Source organism: Leuciscus leuciscus (assembly GCF_965113295.1).
Source record: "Leuciscus leuciscus genome assembly, chromosome: 21".
NCBI classification, from domain to species: Eukaryota; Metazoa; Chordata; class Actinopteri; order Cypriniformes; family Leuciscidae; genus Leuciscus; species Leuciscus leuciscus.
The window spans coordinates 20966894-20994148 of record NC_138745.1 but is presented as its reverse complement, the minus strand read 5'-3'; the positions used below and the strand labels follow the sequence as shown (position 1 = coordinate 20994148).

The 27255-nt window shown below is 36.6% G+C and overlaps 2 long non-coding RNA genes across 2 annotated transcripts; both read right to left on the bottom strand.

The window, feature by feature from the left end:
- Positions 1 to 241: 241 nt before the first annotated feature.
- Positions 242 to 26865, bottom strand: LOC309484730. Its single transcript, XR_014200959.1, has 2 exons — positions 26810 to 26865; positions 242 to 380 (listed from the first exon to the last, which is right to left on the bottom strand). It is a non-coding gene; the product is annotated as an uncharacterized lncRNA (long non-coding RNA).
- Positions 2848 to 3539, bottom strand: LOC309484727. Its single transcript, XR_014200956.1, has 2 exons — positions 3118 to 3539; positions 2848 to 2949 (listed from the first exon to the last, which is right to left on the bottom strand). It is a non-coding gene; the product is annotated as an uncharacterized lncRNA (long non-coding RNA).
- Positions 26866 to 27255: the final 390 nt, after the last annotated feature.

Sequence of the window (27255 nt, the reverse complement as noted above, 5' to 3'; positions counted from 1 at the left end):
ATTTTCATATTTGTTCATTTAATTACTTTCTTCAATGCTACTGTTAAATACACCTACTGTAGCTGAAAACGTAAAGCACTGTTTAGCCTATTTAATTTGTATATTAAGTTGTGTATGTGTAATGTGTAACTTTGATCTTAATATTTAATAACAAAGAAAATAATGACAAATATATTTATCTTCGCCCCTGTCTGCCATTTTTTTTTTTTTTTTTTTTGTTACCTAAGGCTTTGTTTTTAAAATATGGACATTAGATTGGCTGTAATGCTAAGTCACAAAATAGTAACATAAACCAACATAAAAAGAATCGTGATAAAATCGTTAATCGTGATTTTCCTGAAAAAAATCGTCATATGATATTTTTGCCATATCGCCCACCCCTACTCGGCTGGACTGGCGTGAAGTGCAGGCTCGGCTGGACTGGCGTGAAGTGCAGACGGTGACATGGCGTGCCACGGGAGGAAGCTCTCCAGACAACTGGAGAGTGCCTCTCTCCAGTCCAGACCGGAGAGATCTGGAAGCTCCCTCGGATCGACCACCTTGGCCCCAATCCGGTAACACGACAGGTGATGCAGATGATGATAACGATGAACAGGTAGGTAATTGAGGGAGTGAGTTCAGGTGTGGAGACAAGGAGGATTCTGGGAACTGTAGTGAACAGGACGAAGACAGACGGTGAATGTGACAGTGATCACTCCGTGAAGGTGGATTAACATTTTAATGGATTAATAACCCAAATTCTGCTCTGTACCAAATACAAAACTATTATATACCGCTAGAAAGGACTGCAACACATCATCATTTGAATTACTTTAGGTGCTGCTTTTGACATTTTCGCAATAAATAAATTATTTTGATTCCACATGTCTGTCTGTTATGTTATTTTCATAACTGTACGTAGTTTTAAGAAATGGTTATGGGTAGGATTAGGGGTAGTATTAGCAGCTAAAAATATATTTTTAATGCTACATTGTTACTAAAATTGTCATTTTCCTACACATCTTTGTCCATTACGTTTTATTCTTTTTATGTTCTGTTTAAAATGGGTATGTTTTGGTTTAGGAGTAGGGTTAAGGGATCTTACATTTATCTATAAAATGGTAAAAGGGAAATTATACAGATATCTTAATGATATGAATGATTTTTACATATTTAACCTTTTGTATCTGTAAAAACGTAATAATGGTACGTTTATATACTGCCATTATGTCTACATTGTAGGCTAAGTTTTTAGCATCCAAACGTACAAAAAAAGTATGTTTTGTGTCTTTGAAAGTTATAAATACCTACGTATTAACACTGAGACCAGACTGACATCATGCCAACAAAAAAGTCATCCAAATCCTTTTTCAACTTTTTTGGCAGAAAAAGGATTTTATCAGTCCCAACACTGATTTTTTCAGGTCAGGATATCACTAATGATGGCGTCTCTCTTCATACACCACTGGAGTATTTCCGAAAGTATTTCCGAAAGGATGCTGCAGACACTGGGGTAAAAGGCTACAGCAACACACTTTGACAAAATGACCGCCTCTGCTTCTCAGAGGACAAGAACTGCCTTTGGGACTATTATAATTGAACATGGCTTTGATGAACAGAGCTAAATCACATAAATGCCAAAGTTTTTATTAAGTTCATCAGGTTTTGTAAATACACTCTGAACATATTTTTGTAATAAATATTTTTTAATAAAAATAAAAATACGACTTGTCCAATTATTAATATTGTGTGATTATATATATATAGGCTACTGTTACAAAGTTGCAATATTACAACATTTCCCTATAAACTTACTTTCTAAAATGTAACAAAATGTAAAAACCCATTTATGTCTGCATTAGAGGCCTCCTACAACATAATGTAAAAGGTGGGGGGAAAAATCTGCATTGTGGTCTTTGAGGGTTAAACACTAAAATATACATTACATTTGTATATATGGAATAGAACAGTGGTTCTCAACCTTTTTGGCTCCTGCTGGTCCACCCATTATTCACAATAATATCTGAAGGCTCCATGATTGTTGAGGAAGTTAATTAAAATAGGAATATCTTGATTTTTTGTTGTTGTTTTGTCTTAATTTAAATAATTTTAAGTCATCTTGAAGACCCCTTTGAAGTTTGCTGAGGCCCCTTGTTTGAGAACCAGTAACAGAAGATAAAGTGTCTACTGCATGTTAGCTTGCTTATTTTTCTCAAGAGCACAATATATTTAGAGGGGCTATAGTCTATGTTGAATTCAGAAATCATTGTTATTAGCGATACGATACCGGTGGCCATTAAGTGAACAGCAGCCAGCAACTTATTTCTCATTCTAGCACTCGTGCACACAAGAGACTGTGTACAAGTGTTTCAAGGCCCTGATATACTCACAGCAAAGTTATTTTTCGTTTGTAGCGGTATACTGTTAAACATCCAGATGCCATCCATGCTGAGAGCGACGTTTAGATGAATATGTAAATATATGCTGTGCCTATGGAAGGCATTTTCTGCCAAATTTAAATAAATAAATTAAATGATTAAAATGAAAATTAAAACCAGATTAACGATTTCATTACAGAAAACTGTATGCAAAAAATGTGACAAAATTGAGAATGAAATTAAATGATTTCATTTTCACAGCATTATCCCTGTCAAATTGAAAAATAAAATGCAATTGGTGATTTCACATTTCATTTTCACTACAGTCTCGAGGCAAGACTGCCAATATTAAAATGAAAAGCCAAACGTGAAAAAGAAACTACAAATACAGTTTTTACAATGCTCTTTAGTAACGCTCACGCAATAATAGTGACACAATTCAAATACAAATGTAAATTTTCGTTTTCATTTTAATTCCTCTTTTATTTCACAGTTTTCATTTTCGTTTTCATTTTCAAAGACAACCTGCATGCAAATTCTATGTTAATGAATGGGTGTGGCTTATTCTAGTAACGGCGCTGAGACACGCCTTCTGTAAAGCGAAGTCGTCGACGTCCCGTGTGCATGATTTGAATGTGTGAAACGAAATTATTTAAATGTGATTATATTGTAAGTGAGACGACGAGATATGGCGAAATCTGTTAGTGAGCTTTTGCGGGAAGCTGCCGCAGCATTAGAACATGGAAACAACCAGCCTGACCATGTTAGTTATGATGTTAGACTCAGACTAGACCATAATCGACGATGAGGTTCATTCATGTTTTAGGCTGTTTTGGAAATTCAACTATTTGGGTGTACAGAAGTCTTAGTAACACAATTTCTACAACAATTATAGCCAGACATTAATACCCACTGGCTTTAACCGAGAACCTTGGCCAATGTTTCATATTCGCGTCGTGCCTAACAACGCCCTTCAGCCGTGACTTATTCAGATACAGCACTAGCCTAGAGTACCTTATTAATTTTATAAAACGGTTACCACGCAATACAAATATTAATCCCGAAACATATGTATCTATGCAACTATCATGAAGTAAAATGAATCACTAAAAGCCAATTCCTTCCGCTGGAGAAAAAAAAAAAAGTCCCTGACCATAAAGCAACAGAAGAAGTTACATTATTTCTCCATTAGATGGAGACAAAGGCTACGTTCACACTGCAGGCTGAAACGACCCAATTCCGATTTTTTTGCCCCTATGCGACCTGTATCTGATCTTTTCATGACAGTCTGAACGACACAGATCCGATCTTTTCAAATGCGACCCAGGCCACTTGGGTATGTGGTCCCAAATCCGATACATATCCGATCTTTTGAAATGCGACTTCAGTCTGAACGGCCAGGTCGCATGTATCCGACCCGCACGTCATTGATACGCGAAAAACGTCATAATTCTGCGTTGAAGTAGTTGTCGGTTTGAAAACGGACTGCATATTCGTCGAGCTGAGGTAAATCTGCCGAACGGGTCGACCTCGACGAGCCCGTTAATTAAAAAAATAAAATAAAAGCCCACGGCCATTAAGTTATATATACGTTATGTTAACTTATTTGTGCTGAATCTGATATTAGATAGGTCAGCGGCTGCTGTCTGGCTCTTGTGTAACGGTCGCTGCGCGCGCTCGTGTGTGTGTGTGTGTGAGAGAGAATCACAGTTAAAGTTTAGCTACTTCCGCAAACAACAAGTGACGTCGTTGACCGTTGAGTACTCTTCTGCGCATGCGGGTCACTTCTGGGTCATTTCACGTTCACACAGGAGATCACAAAAGGTCGCATTTATTTGGAAATGTGAACGGCCTTGCAAAAAAATCGAATTTTTTCAAAAAATCGGAATTGAGCATTAAGCCCTGCAGTGTGAACGTAGCCAAAGACTGTCTTAATGAGTGAGTCAGTCAGTCAGTAGAGAAGACTTTTGAAATGACTCAAACTTGTGATCACGGAGAAGAAAGACGCAACTGACATGACTATAGGCACGGACAGCCCCTATTAACTGTTAAAAGTACAAGATATCACACCGGACATTCAAACGGATTTTTTATTATGAATATAGCACTGACCTGAAGGAAAATGCTATATCTAGCCTACTGTAAATGCAGGTACACTCGCTTTCTCGATCTCATCCAGAAGTTGTTACTGGAAATGAAAATCAGCATTGTGATTATTTTTGTACACAAACTTAAAATACCAAAAGACACGTAACAGTTAAACAGTGGACAGATACAGGCTAGTGCTGTATCTGAATAAGTCACGGCTGAAGGGCGTTGTTAGGCACGACGCGAATATGAAACATTGGCCGAGGTCCTCGGTTAAAGCCAGTGGGTATTAATGTATGCCATTGTCTGGCTATAATTGTTGTAGAAATTGTGTTACTAAGACCTTTGTACACCCAAATAGTTGAATTTCCAAAACAGCCTAATACATGAATGAACCTCATCGTCGATTATGGTCTAGTCTGACTCTAACATCATAACTAACATGGTCAGGCTGGTTGTTTCCATGTTCTAATGTTGCGGCAGCTTCCCGCAAAAGCTCACTAACAGATTTCGCCATATCTCGTCGTCTCGATTACAATATAATCACATTTAAATAATTTCGTTTCACACATTGAACTCATGCACACGGGACGCCGACGACTTCGCTTTACAGAAGGCGTGTCTCTAGCGCCGTTACTAGAATAAGCCACACCCACTCATTAACATAGAATTTGCATGCAGGTTGTCTTTGAAAATGAAAACGAAAATGAAAACTGTGAAATAAAAGAGGAATTAAAATGAAAACGAAAATTTACATTTGTGTTTGAATTGTGTCACTATTATTGCGTGAGCGTTACTAAAGAGCATTGTAAAAACTGTATTTGTAGTTTCTTTTTCACGTTTGGCTTTTCATTTTAATATTGGCAGTCTTGCCTCGAGACTGTAGTGAAAATGAAATGTGAAATCACCAATTGCATTTTATTTTTCAATTTGACAGGGATAATGCTGTGAAAATGAAATAATTTAATTTCATTCTCAATTTTGTCACATATTTTGCGTACTGTTTTCTGTAATGAAATCACTAATCTGGTTTTAATTTTCATTTTAATCATTTAATTTATTTATTTAAATTTGGCAGAAAATGCCTTCCATATGTGCCCTTTCCTCTCAATAATAAAATAAACATAGAAAAAAATTGACAGTGGTGGCAAAACGTCTCACGTTACGAATGTAACCAGGGTCCCCCGAGAAGGGGAATGAGACACTGCATATGGATTGACGCTATGGGGAACGCCATCAGTGTGACCTGGTGTCTGAAGCATGTGTACATGACAATTTCATTGACCGATGACAGTCCTCACTACAGGAGCACCCGTGAGTAAAAGAGGGTGCCTGCATCGAGCCTGAGGCATGGCAGTGAGATGCAGTGTCTCATTCCCCTTTTCAGGGAACAATGGTTACAGTCATAACCTGATTCCCTTTAGAAGTGGATCTGAACACTGTGTCTGTATCAATGCTATGGGGAACAAATACCCACTCCAACATGCTGAAGGAATGCATGCCTCATTAGCTGTGCCTATGCACAACCACAATAGGAATAGCATTATTGACTCTACGGACTTGTTTAGCTGGAGTCAGAAGTGCAATGTTGTTTTCGTCAACGATGACGATAACGAAATTATTTCGTTGACGCATCTTTTTTTTATGACGATAACGCGACGATGACTAGCTAAAAATGGCTCTAAGGTGACTAAAACATGACGAGACGTTTTCAAGTTTTGAGAGAGACCGAGTGTGTGTGCGCTCGAGAGAGACCGAGTGTGTCTGCGCGCGAGAGAGACCGAGTGTGTATGCGCGCGAGAGAGACCGAGTGTGTCTACGCTCGAGAGAGACCGAGTGTGTCTGCGCGCGAGAGAGACCGAGTGTGTCCGAGCATTAGTTTATTAGGCTAATTGGTACAAAGTAATATATAATTATTATATAACTTAGATTATAACAAATTATAACATAAATTATTATTTAACTAATTATATAATAAAGCCACAATTGCCAAAGTAAGAATGTTTTTATTCCTGGCTTTTTTGGAGTAAAACAGTGATTCCACTGTTACCACTTTATCTGTGTGCAATGTTGTAGTAGTTCAAATTGAATTGAGTTACAACACTCGAATTGCAACACTTGCTACAACCTGTCAAACCTAAGCCCATTTCCAATACTTTTTAACCTAAATTAATTTTCTAAAGACTACTTTTTTTTTTTTTTTTACTAAAATTGACTAAAACTTGACTAAAACCTTTTTGTGTTTTCGTCGACTAAAACTTGACTAAAACTATCAAGTTTATAAGTGACTAAAATGTGACTAAAACTAAAAAGCATTTTCGTCCAAAAGACTAAGACTAAGACTAAAACTAAAAGGGCTGCCAAAAACAACACTGCAGAAGTGTCAATCATACAGGACGCATCCTAAGACTCATTGATTGTCAAAGTGGTTATATCCCCTCAACCATTACCCAAGCTCATATGCCCAGGGACAAGGAAAGTCCCGGCCTTTTTTAACCTTCCTACCTTCCTTGTGGGCCCAGCCTCAGCCACCTCTGGCCCAGGAGCAGAGCTCTTAGATTTAGCTATGTCAGCTTCTTTAGCTTGACACAGCTATTTGGTAATACTGACCATTTCAATACGCTACCCTGGCCACCGACCGCTCCCTCGCGTCTCTAAACTTCCCGACTAATGTCTCTAGAGATGTGCCAAAAAGCTTTTCTCTCTTTCTCCTTGATGTCTGCCAAGTTCAACCACAGATGCCTCTCTGTGGCCACCATCGCTTCCACTGAACAACCAATGGCAGCGGCTGTTTGCTCGGTGGCCCGGAGGGCTAGTTCTGTGGTGTGGCGCAGCTCAGCTACTGCTTCAGGAGACAATCCCTGCCCCTGATCCAAATCTTTAAGCAGGTCTGCCTGGTATGACCGCAGCATCATCAGGCTATCATGTGCAAGGCACCACCAGCCTGACCTGCTGCCGCATTCGCCCTGCTGTTCAAGCATGAGGTGGTCCGTAACAGCTTAGACTGCAGGGTCGGAGCCTTTAAAGAGGATGCATCACACTGAGAGAGATAGCCCGTCATCGTCTCTTCAATAGGAAGCGTCCTCACATTTCAAATAATTTGAATGCTGGAAGGGATAGATGTGAGCTAAATATGGCTTTTTCCATGACAACTCCACCTCATTGTGAAGTTCAGGAAAAAACTTCAGGTTCATTCACGGTTAAGGTCTGACAGGAACCGCTAGCCAAGTCTGCCATTAGCAACTTCCTGTCTACATCTAGTAGTGGCGCGTGCCATTTACCTCCAACAGCTCCTCGTACGCAGCGCTAGCAGGCTAAGAGGGCTCAGCTACAAGCAATATTTTCATCCTCTTCAATCACATCCGCCTGGTTGGATGGTGCCAGAAACATACTATCTGCTTGATCCGAAGAGCTCCTTCGAGAACTAAATACGCTTGCTCTTCACCCAAACAAGAAACGCGCAAGTGTGTCCTCAAGTGTGTGTCCGCTAGAACAAACAAACGGCTTGTGAAGACAAAAAAAGGCATTCTCTTATACTCACGGTAGTGACATCATGGACTGTCGTTTGCCAATTAAATTGTTGTGTGTATTAACGTGCATCAGACACTGGTCACACTAATGGTGTTCCCCATAGTGTCGATGCGGACACAGTGTTCCATTTCAAAAGGGAACAGCAGTTAAGAAAGCATATGATTAGTGATGTGGATATTTTTTCACCAGCTCTGCATTCCCCGGCATCATGACAGATGAGGTAATTAAAATTACACTGTTATGATAGTGTTATTATTATTATTATTAAGCATTTGTGAGACTATAAACTATATCTGACTATGTGAGACTATAGTTTGAATTAATCCCTATTCTTTGCTTGACACATTGACATTACAGTACAGAATGGCTCTTTTGGCATTACCTGAACATTGTATAAGCATTAGTTTAATGTGTAATTTTGGACAACGTGCAGAAATGTCACATTCTTTTGATTTTCCCGGCAAAGACGTCCAAAGTCCTTCACATAAAAAAAGTCTGTCAACAGGCTTTCATAGACAACCTAGGAAGTCGGGGAAGGTCGCGTTTTTTAAAGTTTCGTTACAAGCTGTTCACACATTGGCAATAAAAAATAAAAACGATTACTACATACAAATTCTTACATATAGCCTCTTTAAGTCTACTGTACATGTCATACAAACAAGACATTATGCTTCTAACCATATACTGGAACTAGTTCCACGCACACAACTGTGAAAGTTGGTTGGAACTATGGTTTTTGGAAATACTCAATTATTGAACTATGTTGCTAACGACAGATCTTGGCTAATGATGCTTTTGGGGAAGGCATCCCAGAGTGGATCAAGCGAAAATTACGGTTTTGAAAATAATGAAATAACATCAATGTAGCAATTGTAATGTAGCTTGTAGTATAGCTACTTTCTCTTAAGGGTAGATTTCAGCTTAGCTTAGCTATTTTTTTCTGTAGAGTAGTTTGTTGCTTTGCTTAAAAACTACTAATTTTAGGGTAGACAGTGATTCACCACCTGATATAGTTGGATTCAGCAGTCAAATAGGAAAGATTACAAGAAACCAATATTACAGAGAATTGACAACATCCAGCAATTTAACCAGGTGAATTAAGTGTTTTAAAAAAAAAAATTATATAATAATAATAATATTATATATATATATAACTACTATATATCTCAAGCGTAGCGTTAGTTCTGGCAGGTCACGTTAGTCAAGCTCGCATCAGCTGACGCTCAGCTGATCCACATCTACCTATAGAGCTCGGGCGTAGATGTTATGGAATGGTGCATTGTGGGTAACGGCGGCCATTTTAGAGGCACCGCAAAAGCCTGTTTATAAGATATTAGCGTAGCCGGCCGGTATCCAGAAAGAGTTATGGACCGTGACAAAAAAAAGTTGGCTATACCATATACGGACAAACTTCATAATGAAGCCAAACAACGCTACTTAAAAAAAAAAATTGATTATAGGCGGAATCGATCCCTATGAACAAAGCCTGGAGTAATATGAAAACTTACCAAGCCTCAGTTTCCCTGATATTTTCTCCTATCCAGGGCCGGATTAACAATTTCGTGCCCTCAACAACATTCACACACACACATTTTAATTGTTTATTAATAAACAAGTGGGGGGTTTTTTGTGTCATAGTCGGCTGCAAAGATGAGGTTGACGACTGGCGATCTTCGCTGTAGTGAACGCGCCAGAGAGAAATGCACATTGCATACGGATTAACGTACATAAGCAGAGAGCTGTCTGTTTTCTTTCGTTTTGAATTGTTTGTTTAAAAGTAGACATTTATAGATATATTTATTAAAATACAAATTAATGCAAAAACGAAATTCACTTTAAAGAAAGGCTTTGTGCTTTCTGTTTGAAGTCTCTGCTCCGATCAATTTAAAAACTTGTCACTGGAGGCTCACTTGCATTTCACAAATGAATGAGTGCAAGATCTGCAGATCTACAAAGTAAACGTGGAGAAAACAATCGTTCGCACCGTTAACCAAGCATCAGTGGTGACACACACACTTGTCAGATTCTGTGAGCTACGAAGCTTGTCTATGCGGGTTTGTTACACTTCAGGAGTAATTTATCATACGTGCAATAATCCACTGTTTTCGTCCGGTAGTATATTGACGACCAGCAGCGACCCAAGCCATCCGACGAAAATAGGGAAAACTAATATGATTTATGAGGCGTTTGCCCTGTCGATCATGAGACCGATTACAGCAGTTCACAATACAGCAATACTATACCATTTTCCAAAAAATAACCTAAATTAATGACCAAATGATCAACGTTACCTACTGCCTACTATACAGTACATCTACTTCCGTACCGTGATTCCCACAATGCATTGCGGCGTGACGCAACGATCCCGAACTCTATAGGAATATGACACCTATCACCGTATACATATATAAGCTCCTTCAGTATTATCAGCAGCTATCGCGTTTCTCAGGAGCTAATTAAATGGCGAAATTCGGCAGGCAAACAACCTCATCTCACAAGGAATCGTGCAATCAGGAATTTAGCAAGAGAAATTCGTTCCCCACAAGGATTTCACCTCAGATTCATCTTAAACTTGAACACGAGATTTGCCGCATTGATCATAAGTTTGGAAGTGACCTCAGTCTGCATTGCTGCTCGCATCGCTGCATTATTGACACAGGACTCGACATGATTCATTCTCTATTCATCTCTGAAAGTCTTCACAAAGCTAAGCTAAGTTCCTTTTTAATCCTCACTGCTAAAATCTATCAGGGTTTTGGCAACATGCTTGTTGCTAATGCTATACGTGTGGCTTGGGCTATTCTAACTTAGTTGGCTCTTGCTAGGCTTATGCGATCATATGGCTATGCGTGTTACTATGTGTTGTCATTGGCAACTGATCGCGTTGCACACGCTGTGCTTTTAGGGCTATGTAGCACAGATTCAAGCAGCTGCTTGATATGAATTAACAATTCATGGTGCAAACGGAAATATTCTGCTGTGGCACAGCTTTAAAAAAGACAGTAAACAGTCACAATTCAGTTGAGTCACTTTGGACACGCTTGGTCTATCTAGTTCTTGGAAACACGTCGTTCTTAAAGATACAGTGTATTGTATACCGTGCTTGCATTTGAATGCATTCTTATTTTTGTATTTTTTTAAGAGCTTGCATTTTTATAGGTTGACATTCTACATATTTGTGAGTAAATGTATCCAAGCATCAGCATCACGCTTGTTACATTAAACCACCCAGCTAAATCTAATTCAGTGTTGCTAATTCTGTGTGAACCAGAAGTTTCCACCAGGATTACTTCAGTATTGTGTACTTCAGTATTGTGTACTTCAGTACTTATTTCCAATGAAAAAGATAATTGAAAATTAAATCTCCATCTCTCATCTCTAGCTCACAGGCATCACTCAACGAAACTGGAACTGGACTGCGGATATACAACAAGCAAGCAGCTGATTCATTTTGATATCTAATTTTCACTTCTTCATTTCAGGTGGTATGTCATTCATGGCAATATGCATGTTTACTGCTGAACATTTCGGGTATTGACAACATGCTTGTTGCTATGGTTATGTGGGTATTGGCAACATACTCGTTTAGGCCATCTATGTAAGGGCAACATACTTGCTTAAGGCTTTCTGGTATTGTTGCACAGTAAAAAAAAATTACATCCCCAAGTCAAAAATTTCAAGTGACCGATAACATCTAAATTTTTCAATTAGACTGACGTATTATTTCTCATTGAGCCAATGTTAACAGACTATTGCAACAAGAATTGCACTTGGGCCAATTGGAAAAAGTAGATGTTATCGGTCACTTGAAATTTTTGATTTGGGAGGGTTAGAAATTTTTTACAGTGTGGTAGCATGCTGTTGCTCAAGCTTTTCAGGTATTGGCAACATGCTTGTTGCCTTGGCTCACTCAGTTAACTACAAAAGCATCAAGATTGCGCTGTCAGTTGGTTTTGGGGGATATTGGCATATGGTTTTGTTTTGGGGGATTATTGCTGCTCTCCCTGCTCTTATCCATGCTAGGCTGCATGGCAGTGTTAATTTTGACAGCAAATTTTGATTTAGTTTTAGTCATAGTCTTTTGACTAAAATGCCATTTAGTTTTAGTCATATTTTAGTCATCTGAATTGTTTTAGTTTTAGTCTAGTTTTAGTCGACGAAATACAATAAGATTTTAGTCGACTAAATCTACAGTAGATTTAGTCGACTAAAATATAATGGGTTTCAATTTAAATGCATTTATTTAGAATTTCTCTAAAATTTCCAAACCCATATACTCCCGGAGAAAACATTAACCTGCTAATATGAATGATTTTAAAGTTTGAACGTGCAATACAGATACAGATTTAACTACTGTAACTTAAAAAATGTCTTTTTTTCAATGAATGATATATGAATTCTTTATAACTACTTGCATACATCATTCTCTATTCTTTCAAGCAGACATATTTATTTGTATGAATTAAATATAATTAATCCTTATTAAAGCTATTAACGAGCAGTGAATGCTTTTCTCTTTTTCTTTTGTTGCTTGATTAATATTAAGGACACAGACCGCATTAGGTTTATTACCCACTGTCACTTTAAGACATCGGATCATGTCCAATGGCATGCGGATCCAGAATTGCACTGATGCACATAGATACACACTCACAACTGTTTAAGACATAACCGACATAGGCTAATTTACGTGAATACTCTCCAAAACGGACATTTAGACATAATATTTGTGTGTATTTGTCCATTCAGACACGAAAGAAAGCTCAATTCTGTACTCGCGCTGTATAGGCTATGTGTCTATGTGCATGGCTGCACGCTTCGGGTCGGGTGTGTGCGCACAGAAAACCGTACCGAATATAGCTCTTTTTTTTTTTTTGCGTCGTCACTCTTATTAAGATCTTCATGTCTGCTACTCATTCTCCCAGACGTTTACATGTTTTAACGTTTTATGAGACATGCAGCGCATGCCAACTCGTGTGCCGCTGGGTAGATCACGTTACAGTACAATTGTGCGCATCTACCACAAATGCAGGACATCAGACTGGATCGCTTCCCAAATCGTCACTATCTAACATTTTCGTCTAGTTTTTATTCGTTGACGAAAATGTCAATAGATTTTCGTCATAGTTTTTGTCATTCAAAACTAGTTTTTATTTAGTTATCGTCTCGTTTTCGTCTGTGAAAAAATGTCGTTGACGAAAATAATGACGAAAATTATTCGTCAACGAAATTAACACTGCTGCATGGATGCGCAGGGAGTTCTCGCCCAGAACGGAACCATACCGCCAATCCAAACTGTATGCTAATTGTCAATCATATTTGACGGTAGTGGTCCTGACAGAAATCAAGCGTAGCGTTAGTTCTGGCAGGTCACGTTAGTCAAGCTCGCATCAGCTGACCCTCAGCTGATCCACATCTACCTATAGGAATACGACACCTATCACCGTATACATATATAAGCTCCTTCAGTATTATCAGCAGCTATCACATTTCTCAGGAGCTAATTACCCTCCTCCATCCCCAGCTCCTCCTCTCGCCCAGTCAGGATTTGACATTCTGATTCCCCTTGAATCAGAATAATTATCGAATAATGTTGTGCTTTAAAATCTTGAATTAAATATATTTGCAAATGTTCATGTTGGTTCTGTTCTGTTTACCCCAAGGGGGATTATTGCTGCTCTCCCTGCTCTTATCCATGCTAGGCTGCATGGATGTGCAGGGAGTTCTCGCCCAGAACGGAACCATACCGCCAATCCAAACTGTATGCTAATTGTCAATCATATTAGACGGTAGTGGTTCCTGACAGAAATATATGTATAAAATTCAGTTTGATGGAACACAAATTACACATATTACACACTTTTTCCTCTTTGTCTGTACAGTCTGAAAAGCATATCACACCTCCATGTCAATGCATGATTAGAGCTAGTATGTGATCTGATTTAATTACTTCTCCACTACAAACGAGTTCATTGACCTACTACTTATGGTTTTTGCTGCAGCTCAAACTCAGCGTCTACACAGCCGAAACCTGCTCTCATAAATACACTTGTGCCATGCTGACGTCCTTTCTGATGTCATCAGGCATGGTGCATCTGGAACACTGTCTCCGTGGATTCAGCCTCTCAAATCCCTCTTGATAACACAGAGACAAAACAATATGACGTATCCAACAAGCTCCAATATTATATGCATCTGCTTTATAGAGCTTTAGATCAACATAAAGGGGCTTACACAAGCTTCTGAAGTCTTACAGCAATTTGATACCATACAGCAGCTTTCACTGTTCAGAGACTGGTTGCAGTTTAATCCCTTCATTATGCATTATTTAATTATATGTATTTTTGTTTGTCTCTCTAAATGACATAAAAGAGAATTTGTATAGATAAACATTTGCAGCCAGTTTAAATCAACTTTAGTAATGTTACATTTTTGATTGAAAAGGGTTATTCAGAGGGGGAAAAAAGAAGGATGGGAATTGATTTGGGAATGGAAAACACTGGAAAACTGAGAGTGGGCAGTACATTCCAAAATAGCTCAAATAAATTAGTCCAAAACAGTTCTGCATGACTATTATAACTGTACTGAATACAGTTATTTTTCTTAGTAATAACATGAACCAATGCATCTTTCATTATAAGAAAAGGAACTTGTTTAAAGAAAGTAAACAGGGACCATTTTGATTTCATGTTGAGTGCTATATAAATCATACAGCACCACTTTTACCAGAATAATTGTGATTTTATCCTCTCTGGTTCAACATAAACATAATTTTCTGCAGGAAGCCGCATGCCACTTTTTAAGTCTCAAAGGAGTAACTGATTTGAGCCAAGAGCCAGATACTTTTTGACAGCTGAATGAAACATATTTGGTCATTTTCTAAATCCTTTAATTATTAAACATGGCCTCTGGAAAGAAGATAGCATCAGCTTTTAAAAAAGAAAAAAGAAAATCCCATTTTTGCATTTTCCATAGGGAAACAAAGAAAGAGATTAAAGGAAAGAACTGATCTTGGTGCATCTTAATTGCCCTGATTTACAGGCACAGGAAATTTATCTTAATAACTCTGTTCAACAGCTTTAAAACAAATGCTCTGCGCTCAGGCACGAAATATGACTGCTATCTTGTGGTTATGATTAAAATCACTTCATAAAGCACTCACATAAAAATTTAGTATGCATTTTAAATGGCAAACTGTCATAACCTCCCACCCAACCTAATTTATCTTTGCTTGTAACACTGTTTACACTGTGTGCCATCTTAACCTTGGAAGGATGTGCCTTTCTGTGAAATACTGAAGTACTAATCTTATTAGAGGCTCTTCGCTTACTCATACAACAATGTGCACACATACAATCAAATAAGTTCTTAAATACACAATATTTATCATGCAGCCATCTTATTCAGGCCACAGAGTTCAAAGAGAATACTCAGTTTTACCCACAAGGGCTGGTTATGGGTTGTGCTTGGTAGTTATGCATTAACTGGTCATAACAGAGTGAGAAATATGAGAGAGAAACTCTGAGATACTGTGGGTCCAAGCAAAGACCCCCATTTCTTCTTTCCACTGTCTTTTAGTTTAAGAAATTATTGTTGTTTTAGAAAAAAGACATGCATCCATTTCAAAAAAAAAAAAAAAAAAAGACTAGTCATTAAATAATCACCACTCTATTTTTATTCAAGAATTAATCATTTCATTAGGGTGATGGTGATAGTCAGTCACGTTTAAAAGACATACGGTAATCATTTTAAACATGTGACTTATGGTCTCAATTATCATATCATTATGTTGATCCTCTTAAAATTATTATTTTATTTTTATTTTTTTGCTGCAATCTGTGATTCTACAAAGCATTTTGTACAGTTATAGGTTAGATTAATTGAGTATAGCGATGAACTTATTTTGTATAAATGTTAATACGTTTATTTTAAAGAAATTAATCATTTTATTCAACAAGGATACATTTTTAAATTCAAATAAATGCTCTCATTTTGAACTTCTTGTTCATCACAGAATCCTGAAAAAGTCACTGTTTCCACACCAAAAATTAAGCAGCACTGTTTTCAACATTGATGATAATAAATGTTTCTTGATCACCAAGGCATTTTAGAATTTCTTGACACTGAAGCATGGAAAAAAGCTGCTGAAAATTCAGATTTGCCATGACAAGAATAAATTACATTTTAAAGTTATTTAAAATCATAACATTTCTTAATATGGTTTTAAAACTTTATTTTTGATCAAATAATTGAAGAATGTCATATACACCGATGGCTTGAGGGTGAGTAAATCATGGGCTAATGTTAATTTTTGGGTGAACTATCCCTTTAAACTTCAGTGTTTAATGAACGAGTGCCGGTGGGAGCGTGCACGTCAAACAGATGGAGTGCAGTAGAATAGGAGTGCAATAATTCTGACTAAAATATTCATTTTGAAAAAAAAAAAGTTTTTGTTAGAAATTAAGTATGTTTAAAATATACATCTAGCACGAGCAATCATATTTCTGAGAGCAGTAACAGTAAAGGCACTATGGCCCATTAATGTAATATAATTACTATGTTCAGACAAGTGAGTACTTCATACATCATACTAGTTAAGATTTTGTGCTTTTGTTTTTGTTTATTATCATTTTTAATTCAGTTGTTTTAAGGCGCTAGTTTGCAGTCAGCTGTACAAGACGGGTGTGTCCAGGCTTTAAGTTCACTTAAATTAAAACTTCTTGTATTTTCAAAGCACACAAATGTTACAAATAATGGCTTTCAAATAAATTGTAATGGATATAATTAATGGCTAAAATTGAGGGGGAAAATATATTTAATAGAGATATCATATCGGTGATACTGCCTTCATTCATAGTACATAGTGCCATTAAACACATGTTTAAAATATACCATCTTTACATTGTTTCTACATTTGGAGATTCAATGTGAAACTATGATAATATAAATATATTGTGTTAATATGCGATTAAACACGATTGATTACAGAAAAAAAAAAAGCGATTAATTATAGTTTACTTTTTTTTTTATCAACTGACAGCACTAATATTTGTATTTCAATGTCAATATTTCTATATTTGTAACCACACCATGTTTGTCCTGTCCTGTAGTTTACTCTGGTATCTGTAAAGTTAGATGCAGCAATGTTGTTTTGGTTTTGGTCTATTTACATTTAGATGGTGCAACTCTTCTCACATCCCTCACCAGACAGATAGATATTGACAGATAAAGAAATTGTGTCCAAGCACATCGTTCACACAGTCATCGTTATATAGACTGTGCATATACTGAGCTATATGCTTTACAGTAATAATCATCAATAGTTATTTCAGGGTTTTGGCTTTCTGCAACTGTGCTGTTGTAAACAACATCAAACTTGTCCAGCTTGTCAAACAATGAAGCATGCAAGGTGGCACTCCAACACAACACCAGTTTATGTGTTTTGTGTCATAAACCTTGTTTCAAAAAGCCTTTATGCTAAAAAATATTTTTGTTTTATACATTATGCAGGCTAAACAATGTCCATTTCCATAATTCTGAAAGTTTTGTAAATATTTAAATTTATTTCAATTAACAAAAGGCTTATTCAATTATGACTAATTTGACAATATTCTGAATGTCTGGAGAGTTGGTGATATTTTACTATTTTACCATACTTAAATACCTCCCAAGGTTTCTTACTCGTCCTACCAAAACATTTTAGAGAGTTTTTCCTTGCCATCATGAAATTGTACGGCACTATTCTTCAGAATAATTTTCATTTTGAAAAACTCTATTGACCTTGTGTAGCCCGGGCATTTCTCAGCGCTGCGCTCCTTGTGTTCTGCCTTCTGGTTTGTATTTCCACCGCATGAAGGTAAGATCTTACGGATTTATGAATGAACCGCTCATTTTAAAATATTCCCAGTCTACTGTTATCTGTTATGACATCCGCTTCAAACATTACAATGCTCGTGATAATTTTCGTCAACTTTATAAGTTAATCCACTTCACCAGCTAATTACTCTTCAACAGCAATAGCCATAGAAATATACAGAGCTACCGCAAAAACAGAATTTCAAACACACAATTCTTAAGATGGCTGTGTGCTTGTTTCTCTGGCGCATAAGGTCTATATATATATGTGTGTGTGTGTGTGTGTGTGTGTGTGTGTGTGTGTGTGTGTGTGTGTGTGTGTGTGTGTGTGTGTGTGTGTTTGTGTGTGTGAATGTTGGATGATCAGTATACTTAGACATAAAAACAGAGCTATAGCCTAAGGGGGTTGGTTAAGCCTTTTAACATTGTATATCCTGTGACTCATTCATGGTTTTAAATATTAATTTACTGTTAGCAGTATTTTTTTTTTTTTTTTTTTTTGCATATTGCAACATCCACTTAATAATAATGATAAATCCAAAATAATTTAGTTGTAATTGTTGCGATTAATGTTTCACTTCTTCTTTCTTTGTGATTGTTTTGTTAGTTTTTTCAGCATTTGTATTAGTTTTTGAAGTGAAATAATTTGCTGAACTAAAACATTTCATTTGAACTAACCCTTTAATGTTGATATGAGCATAACAGCCTAGACATTATACATTTATTTACTATATTAATTAAATATAATTATTATTCCAGTTTATGTTATAATATAAATCCATAAAAAAAAACTGTACTGACCTGAGCTGAAACTAGTAACTCGTTTTTGAAACCCATTTGCTGAAACTGAAGATGCATTGACTAATATTGTCCAATTCTGCAGTCTGAAATAAGAAATGCACTGCATTATTAAACAATGCCAAAACATCTTGCTGTTGTTTTTAAAATATTAATTTTCATCTTCTTCCTCTGTAGTTGTACAGTTACCTACGTCAATGTTTTCAGATATAAACCTCATGTTTTCTCCCTCATTCACTCATCTTCAAATCGAGCGGCAAAAATCCCAGTTCTCAGAACTTTGGCTAATGTTCTGGCTACGTTCCCTCAAAGTTATGAGCAAACATTCTTCCACTAATGTTAATAGAATGTTCGTTCAGAGTTATCTGGTCATTAATAATGTAGTAAAAAAAAAATTAAATATATATATATTATTTTTCAACAGGCTCATTAGAAAAAAAATTACCAATACATACAAATGACTGCAGTTTCCAGCTGAAATGAACACTAGAGACAGTAAAACAGCAAAAAAAGTTCTTCCTTTTCCACACAAAATTATGATTTCAGGGGCAGATTATCGATTAATAAACACTTATTTTTGCTTGGTTCCTTGCACAATACTATGTTATGAACTCAACACACTTTTAATATAGTACATGATTTGTAAACTAATACATTTTGACTTTTGCATCACATAACCAGCTTTATATGTGTGGCTTTTTGGATGTAGCAGACTTGCTTGGTAGCTCATCCGGAACATTAGCTCTTGCGAATCCCTGCACGAGTCACCATAAAAGACATCAAAGAATTGTAGAAGCAAGCTAAAATGGCATGGTGGCTTTAGCAAATGCATGTCACGTTTGCTTTGTTAACATTATCTGATATGTTTATGTTTTAGTGTGGTATGTTATTTTCAAATGCGATAGAGCCTTTTAGTGCACTCACCTGACATTTCAATTCAGAAGTGCCGCGATACGTACAACAACCAATGTAAGAAAACATTGCCACATTCAGATCCATCTGGATAAAACTGAACACGCTTTTAGCACTACTCACTGACACTTCACTTTGAAAGACACAACGTAATATAATTTTGAGGAAATGTCGTCATAGGCACGTTTTTCCAATGAGCCTGGGTTTGTGGTCCCTAAAAGTCTTTGTTTGGTTATATCAAAAGCTCTCTTGAAATTGTTCTAGATTATTGAAATGCCTTGAAAAAAACATCTGAAACCAGTTTCCTTTAAAGGTGTCTTAACTGTCTAATTTGATAAAATAGGAATAGCAATGCAGCTGCATCAGGCTTCATTCAAAGCCCATATACAGCCTAGTTCTTAATTAGGCCAAAACTAAGTTAGAAAATTATTTTCTCATCAAACAATTTCACAAAAGCTTTAAACATGTCAGTTGTTAACTGTGGTAAGTGCACTAAATACTGGCCTTGTACAAAATATTGATTTATCTGAAGTGTGATGCAGAAGCACCCTTACAATTTATAGGGCTCTATGCAGAAACACCAACTAGCAACTGCTGCATTAAAACCATTCAACACGCAGTCCACTTTAAACCAAAAACTGAACATCTGAAAAATCAGTCAAGTAAATGCAAGAATCGCTTCCCAAGCTGTTTCATGGCATGTTGCCCAGCTAGTTGAGAGAAGCCTGTGGCATCTCGATTTTGGAAAGCAAAGAATTTATCATGATTTTTGCTTCACACTTCCCTTTAAGGAAAGGGTATGGGAATCGGTCTTTAGCACACATAACACATTTATCTGAGCTGCACTGCAGGAACATGCTCCCTCCTCCAGAGTGTTCTCCACAAGAGGAGGTCTAGCTTCTGGGTCCAGTATAGCTTTACTGCCCAAAGCAGAGGATACAGACAAGGTGAAGAGGTTCCTGACTGAGCAAATGTCTTCATAAACCCCATAGAGTTTCCAACAGCCTCTAGGTTTCATGAAAAATATGGTACCACAGAGAATTTTCCACCTTTTAATACATGCATAAACAAATAAGTAATATTTTAAGCATATAAGCATATTTTAAGCATACCCACATATTCTCTATTCTCTTACAACATGTAACTATATATCTTATTTTTTTCAATCGTAACCATACTGTAAAATTCTCATCTCATAACTAATGAATATATACATACTGTTCATAAGAAGTCTCTTATGCTCACCAAGGCTGCATTAATTTGATTTTAAAAAATCAGTTAATCAGTAATATTGTGAAATATCATTACAATTTAAAATAACTTTTTTTTATTATTATTTTAAACAATTTCTTTCTGCAATGAAAAAACTGAATTTTCAGCAGCTGTTACTCCAGTCTATATATTTTTGTGGAAACCGTGATACTTTTTTCACGAATATTCCATAATTTGGATGTTTAAAAGAAAGAGTATTTCATAATCAAAATGTCGTTACTGTCACTTTTGATCAATTTAACGTGTCCTTGCTGAATAAAAATATACATTTCTTTCAGAAGAAAAAAAAAATCTCCCAAAACTTTTCAACACTATTGTGAATATAATTTTTTTGGTTACACTTTATTTGAAGGTGTCCTTGTTACAGTCTAAGTACTGAATAATATCAATATTAAGTACATGACATGTACAGTAATATGTGTTTAGGATTAAGGTCTGGTTTAGGGTTAGTTGCATGTAATTAAGCTTACTGTTATTACTATAGCAACTATGTAATATTTGTATTACATAGCAATGACACGGTAAAAATAAAGTTGTACCCATTTTTTCAGCCATTTGTCAGCCATAGGAAAACCACATACCACCGTTTTGGGAACCCAGGTGCATGTAACTACAGTATTAATATATGTACTTTCTGATATGCTTTGGAGCTTGTTAGATAAAATGGTACAGCTACAGCAGTCTCTGGAAACGTTCTGCTGCTATCTAAAAGTCTTACTGATGAAAATAGGTGTGTTGGCTCCTGCCTGATGTTTCTTGTAATCTGTGATCATCTCCTTGGTCTTGTTCAGAGAGATGTTGTTTTCCTGGCACCATATTGCCAGGGTCTTAACCTCTTCTCTGTACTCAGCCTCCTCACCATCAGTGAGCAGACCAATGACTGTTACATTATTATCTGACAGTGTTTGAGTTACACCGACCGACACACATCATCTGCAAATAACATGCCACAAATACAACAGTGGAATTTTCTTGTATACATAACCAAGGTGCACTCAGCAACTTGTGTGATTGAGACAAAAAATCTTTAAAAGCCTTCAAATTCAACGGTGGAATGAACTCCATTAGAATAGCCTTATTATGTACCTTCAAAAACACTGAAAGACACAACTCTTCTGTGAGCAATTGACTTACAACTGTTAATACACTTGACCTCTACAAAACACTATTATCGACTTTCTGTTGTATCAGTGCCTGACTAACATCTCTGTAAGGACATTCATTACTGACCAATTCTAGAACCTTATCATGTTATTCGTACGGTGGCCCAGTAGTCATTTCCGTTGTGTTGTGAACTTATGTTTGCTTTTTAAATGCACCCGTATATTCGCTCCTTAAGATGAATCACATTGTTATTTTGTAATTCACTTATGCCAAAAAAAAGAACAATTTCAATCTATGAGTCACTCACACAGCAAAATCCTTTATTTTGCTATGTTTGAGCTTTTAGTTTAAACCAGTAGAGATGATCACACTTAAATGATTAACAATAAATACAGGATATAATCCATATGATCCCCACCAAGCATTAGAATGCTTTCAGAAGGATCATGTGACACTAATGACTCGAGTAATTATGCTGAAAATTCAGATTTGTCATCACAGGAATGAATTACATTTTTAAAAATCTACTAAAATAGAAAATAGCTATTTTACATTGTAATAATATTTCACAATATTACTGTTTTTTGTTTTGGTTTTTTTTTTACTGTATTTCTGATCAGATAAATGCAGCCTTGGTGAGCATAAGAGACTTCTTTCAAAAATATTAAAGGGTTAGTTCACCCAAAAATCTAATTTCTGTCATTAATTACTCACCCTTATGACGTTCGAAACCCGTAAGACTTTTGTTCATCTTCTTATTTTTGGGGGATTTTTGCACACAAAGTTTTCTCTTCGATTCATAACATTAAGGTTGAACCACTGTTGTCATATGGACTATTCTTACAATGTCTTTGCCACTTTCAAGGCCAAGAAAGGCAGTAATGACGTTGCTACTCATGTGGGGTCAGAAACCTCTTGGATTTCATCAAAAAAATATCTAAATTTTTGTTTTCCGAAGATGAACGAATGTCTTACAGGTTTGGAACAAAATGAGGTTGAGTGATTAATGTCTGAAATTTCATTACTGGGTTGAACATTAATTCATAATGTTGGTATAACATGTTGTTATATAAAATATAACATTGGTAGGAAGAGTTAGAATATAGGCCTAACTCTTTAAAAATATCTTTCTGACCCAAAACTTTTGAACGGTAGTTTATGTCGCAGTGCATCGTGCAGGCTTGTTGCTTTGTGTTACAGTAAGTGTTTTGATCAGCCATCACAAGACAACAACAAAGTATCAATGTAATGGGCTGTTTAACTAACTAACTAACTAACTAAAAACGGAAACATTTTTATGAGTTTTGGCCGTTCATTTACACGACAAAGGCGGTTTGGGGGCCTGAAAACGCAAACTTTTGAAAACTGTGACGTTGTGAATGAGTACTACTTGTTCAGTCTATAGGCATGCGCGAGGACTGTGTTTGTGCTGCTAAAGATATTAAGTTAACTAACTCTTCTTCGGCAAAGTGTAGATTTACTGCACCGGAGACGCATTATTTACATACGCCTAATTCTTACATTGCTAACTTATTTTTAATTCTGACCTCGCCAACTACTGGTCTGGCATGCATAACACAGCATTTTAGTCATTTTCGCGGATCCTTGTAACTTTGCAAAAACGCAAATGAAAAACATTTCTATTTTTAAGTACATCGTTATCGTGTAAATGTACCTACATTTCTACAGAATATTACTGATCAGTCTTTGCAAGTCTGCCACTACTGTAAGCCTAGGTCAAGAAACCGCTGTGTTTTGTTTGTTTTTTTACAAAATTTTAGCAATTTAAAATGTAATGGATATGGACTCATTTCCACCTGCAAAATTAACAGGCAATTTTGTTTGAAATTAATTTAATAATGACAATGATAAATCTGATTACATTGAATTTATGGCATAACACAGCCTGTGGGCCACGCTCATTTCGTTTCCCTTGTGCATTGGTGGACTGAGCACGTTTGTAATTGAACGCAGCAGGGGTGCAGGGATCATCATTATAACAAATTCAAAGTGTCTCTGTCCATGCTTAAGGATTTGATGAGATATGGATGAGAACAGGACAAGTCATCTGTCACTGACCTCTTATTTAACGTCCATTTCAGCCACTCAGGTTTCCAGGTTTTGTTCGAAAAATAAACCTGACACAGAACCAGTAGATGTTGAAGAATATTAGCATTTGCTTTTCACACACACCGAAATCTGTTCAACAGCATATTACCCTAATCAGCCTTGATGACCTTTTTTCCACTCTAATAAGCCCTAATTATACTTTTGGTTTCATCTCTGTGGTTTGGTTTTCTGCCAAAACACTATGTCGTATTAAAGAGAACCTGATTAAATGTGGTGTTGTTTCATGCCAACATCTTGCTTGAGAACGCAGAACAGTAGTTTGCAGTGCCTGCAGATCTGTCTGCTTATCCAGGCCGAGACATAAAGAGGGGAGCAGAGCTGGAGAGAAGCCAGAGAAACGCAGCTTTGATCTCAGAGTCCAGACCGCTCCTCTGCTCTCTTTCCTCCCGAGCTCTCAACTGTCTGGCTAATAAAACATAACATTCAGTACATGATGGTGCCCCATTTTAAAAACCATTATGCAAGCCATGCCAAATTCATTCACTCAAAGCAATAGGTCAGAGAATATTTGATTTCAGGAAAAATCTATGGCCAATCAAGTTTATCTGGTGCAATTGATATAATTAGCACAGAATCCGAATTCAGTGGAACAGGAAAGTGCATGCAAAGATAGAAGTAACATATCTGCATCATAAGCAGTTATTATGTATAACACGAGCAACAATATTTTGAATACTACAGAGAGAGGGGGTGTTTCTAGGTTAGGAAGTTTTGCATTAAAACGTTGCTTTCCGGTTGCATCACCGCTTTGGCTTGGTGTTATAATGTTGGATTAATTCCCAGACAGCACCTATGGTGGATGGTGGATCAACCTTAAAATGAACTGAAATGGCCAATAAACTCTTACATAGCCTATCCAGTAAGATCAAATTTATTGCCAAGAAGTCAATCACACATGCCCAAGAGAGTTCTTATCAATGCTTCACACCTTTAGAAATCTCACCAACATGGAAATACTGTCAAAGGCAGAATTATAAACTGGCAGAGGTGTTGATATGACAAAGGTTATTGGTTTTTTGAAATGTGGAAATATATATCTATGTAATCGCACAACATAATCTGCAGTGTATGATGCCATATACTGCAAACCTTCAGGTGCGGCTACAAAACTGTGCGACAGTGTTTTGTTTTCATTAATTGTATCAGTTTATTGTTCAATAATTTATATTATAGTACTAAAAATGTAAACAAATAAAAGCTAAACATAAATATTGTATAGGCCTAATAATAGAAATAAGAGCACTGACAAAATGATTAAAACTTAACTAACATTACAATGAAAACTGATATAAAAGCTAATTCAAAATTTTTAAGTAATATTGACCCGAAAAGGAAAATTCTGTCATTAATTAGTCACCCTCATGATGTTGTTCAAGGATAATATCATGATTGCTGTTTTCACGATGTGCGATCTGACAGAAGTAGACTAGTAGCCTAGGTTAGTGTGTGTTTGACATTTAGAGTGCACACCTTTACTGCGTGATTTAGCTTATTAAAATGTATTTATGCCCTCAATATTCAAGATAAGGGGCAAAAATACCTCTGTATGTTTTTTATATTTATAGTATTTAAAGGAGCCGTATGTAAGATTGTGGCCAAAACTGGTACTGCAATCACTTTCAAATTACTGTAGAGCGGTGTATCCCCTCCCCCCTGACTCGAGGTTGCCAGATAGGCTGCAGGATCCAGCAGGAACGTAGGCTGCTACGTAGCTGTGGTAACTAGAGCAGAGCTGGCAACCCCGATGCCGAAACACTACTGACTTCGTGATTGGTAGATAGGTGGAGGGTGGCGCTTCAGGCCAAAACACAAGATGACAACATCAACATCAGTTGAGGGCTGCAACTTCACTTTTTAAATGACAATATCCTGGCCGGACTACTGTTGTCAGTGATATAAGTATTTGAAATGAACATGATTTCTTAATGTCTAGGACATATCAGGGCCATTTTATGATTAATTGAAATACATTTCTTACATACAGCTCCTTTAATAGTTCATCAATATCACACGAAGAGTGCCGTTTCTCCAGACTCCAATAGCATGATAACACGTGTGGTATTGATTCGATACAATAGTTCAATAAACAGGAAGTTGAAATTAAGTGACTTACATTTAAGACACAATATTGCCTGCTTTTTGCTCCATTTCGCCAACGAAAATAATTCCAAACAAAGCCACAGGACTTTTTTGAGTCTCTGAGCAACACATGGCGGTGTTTCGTTACTGAATGAACAAATCCTTCAAATGAACAATTCAATGACTCACTCGTGTTAAGTCAAATGCTTCGTTCCTGAATGAATCACCCGAACGAATCGAAAGAGTTGAAACTCAATGACTCACTCATTAACATTGACTTGCTGCCACCTACTGGTGGTTTTAATTTCACATTTAAAGTATCTTTTCACTTTTAAATTAGTTGATAATATCAATATTCAAAGTTTTATGTTTAAAACATCAAAACATTATTTATGCATTGTAACTGCAGATTAAATGCATGCATGTCCCCTCTGAGCTGCATTTAACAGTATCAAAATGCCACTGCAGATGAAGCTTCTGTGTTTCCTCTGCATTGCAAAGATTAATTTTGTTGATACTGATTTCATTTGATTGGTAACAGCCCTATTGTGTCTTATTATTCTATTTGAAGTTATTGACTCAATTAAGAAATTGACAGAAAAGATGATGCATACATTAAGGGTAGGTTTACCATGGGCGTCGGAAGCACAAAAAAAAGTGGGTATATTACAATGGCATCGAACACAGCTCAGCCAATAATAATCAAGAACTGGAAGTGTTGTTTTTTATAACATGTGTTTTGACACTTTTGTCTGGCTATAGCATGAGAAAGAATTAGCATAATGCTGCCAGCAAGAGACATCCCTGCTTATTTTAGCAACACAATGCCAAGATTCATTCTGCACAACAGTGTGGCTTCATAGTAAAAGAGTTCAGGTACTAGACTGGCCTGCCTGCAGTCCAGACCTGTCTCCAATTGAAAATGTGTGGTGCATTATGAAGTAAAAAATACAACAACAGAGACGATTGTTGAGTAGCCTCCTTAAGGTAATTTATCAATAAGAAAGAAAATTTAACTTCAACAATTAATGTCAGTTCCAAAACACTTACTTAGTGTTGTTGTATTACAAAGGTGATGTATTACACTGAACGTATTTAAAAAAAAAAGAAGAAAAAAAAAAGTTTATCA